We start from the raw sequence: 5556 nt of genomic DNA, 5'->3' as shown, positions 1-5556 counted from the left end.
CCGTGGAGCGGAATGGCGAGCAAGCGAAGACACCTGAGCGGGTCCTAGCACCGGCTGGTTGAAGCGAGTACTCGGGAGGACACTGGCTCCACTCGGAGATTGTAGAATCTGGCGAATGTGTTGGGTGTCGCCCAGCCTGCAGCTCTGCAGATGTCTGTTAGCGAGGCGCCATGCGCTAGAGCCCAAGAGGAGGCCACACTCCGGGTGGAGTGGGCCGTCACACCAAGGGGGCACGGTCGACCTTGCTGCTGGTAAGCCAAAGCAATGGCGTCCACTATCCAGTGAGACAACCTTTGCTTGGAGAGAGCCCTTCCCTTCAGCTTCCCACCATAACAGACAAAGAGCTGGTCTGAGGTCCTGAAACATTGCGTTCTGTCTACGTAAGCACGGAGGGCGCGTACTGGACAGAGCAATGCCAAGGCTGGGTCTGCCTCCTCCAGGGGCAGCGCTTGCAGGTTCACCACCTGGTCCCGGAAGGGAGTGGTGGGAACCTTGGGCACATATCCAGGCCGGGGTCTCAGGATCACGTGAGAAAAGGCCGGCCCGAATTCCAGGCACGCTTCGTCTACAGAAAATGCGTGCAGGTCCCCTACCCTCTTGATGGAGGCCAGAGCAACCAGGAGCGCTGTCTTAATTGACAGGAACTTAAGCTCCACTGATTGCAGAGGCTCAAAGGGAGCACTCTGCAGGGCAGTTAGTACCACTGAGAGGTCCCAAGAGGGAACGAGAGGAGGGCGAGGAGGCTGTAGTCTCCTCGCTCCTCTCAGGAACCTGATGACCAGGTCGTGCTTTCCCACGGACTTACCATCAACTGCGTCGTGATGTGCGGCGATAGCGGCAACATATACTTTCAGGGTGGAGGGAGACAGCCTTCGCTCCAACCGATCCTGCAGGAAGGAAAGCACGACACTGATCGGGCATGATCTGGGGTCTTCTGAGTGAGAAGAGCACCAAGAGACGAAGAGGTTCCACTTCAACGCGTAGGCATGTCTAGTGGACGACGCTCTAGCGGAAGTGATGGTAGCCACCACCGCTGGTGGTAGGGTACTCAAACCTGCCTCGTCCCGTCCAGGAGCCACACGTGGAGGTTCCAGAGATTGGGACGAGGGTGCCCCGTCCCTGAGAAAGGAGGTCCTTCCTCAGAGGAATTGGCCAGGGAGGTGCTGTCGCGAGGAGTACAAGTTCGGAGAACCAGGTTCGGGTGGGCCAGTGCGGCGCAACCAATATGATCTGCTCCTCGTCCTCCCTGATCTTGCACAGGGTCTGTGCAAGAAGGCTCACTGGGGGAAACGCATACTTGCGGAGGCCCCGGGGCCAGCTGTGCGCCAGAGCGTCCGTGCCGAGCGTGCCCTCGGTCAGGGAGTAAAACTGGGCGCAGTGGGACGAGTCGTGGGAGGCAAACAGGTCTACCTGTGCGTCCCCGAACTGATCCCAAATCAGCTGGACCGCCTGGGGATGGAGTCTCCATTCTCCAGGAAGAGGCTGAAGCTGTGAGAGCTCGTCGGCTGCACAGTTCAGGTCTCCCGGAATATAAATGGCTCGAAGCAACCTCAGATGCTTCTGACTCCATAAGAGGAGGTGGCGGGCGAGTTGCGACATACGGCAGGAGCGTAGACCACCTTGTCGGTTGATGTACGCTACTGTCGCGGTATTGTCTGATCGGACTAGTACGTGCTGGTTCTTGAGCAGCGCCCGGAAGCGGTGCAGAGCGAGACGTACTGCCAGCAACTCGAGGCAATTGACATGCCATAGGCGGTGGGGTCCTGTCCAGGAGCCCGCGGCAGCATGTCCATTGCACATGGCACCCCAGCCCGTGGAGGAGGCATCCGTTGACACAACAACATGCCTGGAAACTCGTTCTAAGGGCACTCCGGCCCGTAGAAAGCTGAGGTTCGTCCACGGGGAGAAGGTCTGACGGCAGGTCGGAGTAACTGGTACTCGGAGCTTGCCCTGGTGCCATGCCCACCTCGGGACTCGATCGTGAAGCCAGTGCTGAAGCGGTCTCATATGAAGCAATCCGAGCGGCGTTACCGCGGCTGCAGATGCCATATGCCCCAGGAGCCTCTGAAAAAGTTTCAGTGGAACCGCACTCTTGCTCTGGATTCGTCTCAGGCAAGTCAGCAGTGACTGCGCGCGCTCGCTCGTAAGCTGCGCGCACATGGCGACCGAGTCGATTTCCATACCGAGAAAAGAGATCCTCCGGCGACCTCCGCTCTCATGACAGGGGCATTGCCACCGACCATAGTGAAGCGGACTCCCCTGAAGCGGGGAGGAGACCGCGCGAACTGAATCGCATAGCCGAGCCTGATGGTCCGCGCGAGCCAGCGGGACAGGTTGGGAAGCTCTAACCAGGCTCCCAAGGACTGTGCCAGTGGGGTCATGCGGACGACAGACGTCCCCGCGGGGGTGCAGCGAAGCGGAATGACCGGCCCGGACGTGGGTGGCATAGCGGCCCGGTGTGGGGGCACGGTCATTAGCCGCGTCCTGCCAGAGGAGGCCAGGGAAGGACCAGCGTTCCACGGGGGCGTGCTCTGGCAGGGGTCTGGCGACAGAAGGGGATGAGAGCGGCGGGGCCCGTGGGCGGCGCGCACTGTCATTCCCTTCTGGGGGCTCAGAGATGGGGATATCAGTTCTTTCTTTAACCACATTAGGGTGCTGCCCACCCGTGGGTGAGCAGCGGGGAGTGGAGAACAAAAGATTCTCCCCCGGCCCTCCACCGGGGGAAGGAGTGGTCCTGCTACCATCTCCTGTGAAAAACTGATTGCCATCTCTGAGCAGCCCGTCTCAGGAGCGCCGCTTGGCCTGGCGTTTAGCGGGGCGCGGGGCTGGAGAGGGCTGTGGCGCCTGCCTGCGGCGTCCTCCACGACGCGGCCCGGGTGAAGGCTGCTGCTGGGGCCGTGCGGGAGGGGCGGGAGCCGCGGGAGGGCGCCCTCGGCGGCGAGCAGGCTGAGGCGTCTGAACCGACGGCTGGGTGGAGGCAGCAGCGGGCCGTCGGGGCAGAATGTGTTTGATAGCCTCAGTCTGCTTCTGGGCGGTTGAAAACTGTTGGGCAAAATCTTCAACCGCTCCGCCGAAGAGGCCAGCCTGGGATATGGGGGCGTCGAGCAGACGAGTCCGCTCAGCGTCCCTCATATCGGCCAGGTTGAGCCAGAGGTGTCTCTCCTGGACCACACTAGTGGACATCACCTGGCCCAGGGAGCGTGCGGTCACTTTCGTCGCCCGGAGAGCGAGGTCAGTGGCGGCACGCAGCTCATTGAAGAGCCCTGGGTCAGTCCTCCCCTCATGCATGTCCCTGAGCATCTGGGCCTGGTAGACCTGCAGAGTGGCCATGGCATGCAGTGAGGCGGCTGCCTGCCCCGCAGCTCTATAGGTCTTCGCCACCAGGGTCGACGAAAACCTACAGGCTTTGGAGGGGTGCTTAGGATCACCACGGGAAGAAGCGCTCTGAGGACACAGTTGCATCGCAACAGAACGTTCAACCATAGGTACCCCAGTGTACCCGTAAACAGCCGCCTGATCGAGAGGAGGAAAGGCGGAGGAGGTCGCCGAGCTTTGGCCAACTCATCACGGGAAGACAAGGGTGCCTTCCAGGACCTCGAGACCTCCTCATGCACATCCGGGAAGAAAGGCATTGGAGTCGGACGCCGACGTGAATCGGCGGCCGCCCCCAAAAACCAATCGTCCAGACGCGAGCGCTCGGGGCAGGGTGGTGGATTGCACTCTAGCCCGATGCTCGCGGCTGCCCGGGAAAGCATGGCCGTCAGCTCGGGATCAGGATCGGGCAATGCTGACGCGCCCGAAGGCGGCAGCACAGCCGACCCCTCATCTCCGAGGACTCCTGCCCACCTTGTGATGCTGTGATCGACATAGCATCGTCATTAGGAGCGCCAGACGGCGCGCCCGGTCCGCCACCGACCGTTGGCCGGGACTGATCGAGCGCATCATCTGGTCGGCTCGCGGGTTGCGGCACTTGAGAGGGGGATGTGGCCCGAGGACGAATCGTCGGTTGTTGTTGCCACACCGTCACCCTCAGGTCACCCTGGCCACCAGCCGAAGTACCAGCTCTATTTGCACTAGAGCTGGTAGATCGGGGTGTGGATGAGGGGACTCTCACTCTTTCGAGATCACTGAGTCTCGACCGTAGTGTCGCGATGGTCATGTTTCCGCAATGAAAACATGTGTCATCCACAAGCGCTGCTTTAGCGTGCTCTAAGCCCAAACACGCAAAACAGCGATTGTGCCCATCTAAATCAGACAGCCAGTGACCACAACCAGAAGGGCACGGGCGATGCATCTTTAAAAAGACGTGCCACGCGCTTTGCTCTTTTAGAGAGAAGGAAGATCCCCGCAGATGCTGAAGCGACCAGGGAGAGAACACACACACACTGGCAGATCACTGCTCAGATCGCAGGGAATGTGCACTCGCTGGAACTCGCTGTCACACCAACACCTGGAGGGAAGCTCGTCTCGAAGAGGAATAAAGAGATGATACTCAGGATGGCTTGTGGAGTGAAGGATAAACTTGGCTCCGAAAGCGAAAACATATCTGCATGTTGCCGGCTCACTTCCTTATATACCCACACTGTGGGGCGGAGTTACGCTATGCAAATTCAGCAGACCCATGGCATTTGCTTGCCATTGGCTCGTTTTATTAATATTCGAAGAGGATAGGCTTCTAAGCGAACCCCCATTCGTTGTCATTCGACGTAACTCGAAGTGACAACGAAAGGGAACTCAGAGTTCTCAAAGGACTTTAGAGGAGCAAGAAGGTAGGCATGAGTTCAACCATTTGATTTCCCTCTACCAAACGAACTGTCTTACTCTATGGTAGGTGAGTTTATATGTCCGGTTACCTCCAGGCAACAGCGCCCTCAGGCTGCTCCTGTTCTTACTACACGTGACCCAAATACATCACACTAGGGCATCAACAATTAGCAAAAATACAATAGAACAAGTAATGTTCTGTCCGTTACAACAGATTGGAACTGAGTGTGCGTATGGAAAAATCCAAGCCAAAGTTCATACTTATAAAAACGGTCCCTGACAGGGAAAAGTGGAACTGTGGGGTCCCTCCTCTGCAATTCCCACAGTAAACAAGGAACTACTCATCAACAGGGCATAGTCAATATATTCAGCTGGAGTCTCTGGGAAAATAGCTCTCAGGCATCAGATTTATTAGTCAATCATTTAGTCCATTATGAAAAATGCCCTTTAAGGCCACATCGTTAAAAGGTCACCTGTACCTTAGTCCACAGATTGCCCTGACGGAGGCGAAGGAGACACGACTTCTGGGTTCATGGCTGGTCATATATTCTGTAACGCTGCCTGGAGAAGGAGCAGATGAGGACGATGGCGTAGAAGCCCAAGTGTAGTTTATTTACATTTTATATGATCCAAAAATGTGAAAATATAAACCTAAAACATGAATCAAAACATAAATATGAAATTGTGCAATAGACTTGACTATAAATGACTTTCCACATGGAACAGCTAAACATACTTCAATACATGGCCAACCAACATGGCGAACACAAGGGCTTACATACAGGACAATGG

This window comes from Phoxinus phoxinus (genome assembly GCF_949152265.1).
Source record: "Phoxinus phoxinus genome assembly, chromosome: 12".
NCBI classification, from domain to species: Eukaryota; Metazoa; Chordata; class Actinopteri; order Cypriniformes; family Leuciscidae; genus Phoxinus; species Phoxinus phoxinus.
This window is presented reverse-complemented; position numbering follows the sequence as displayed.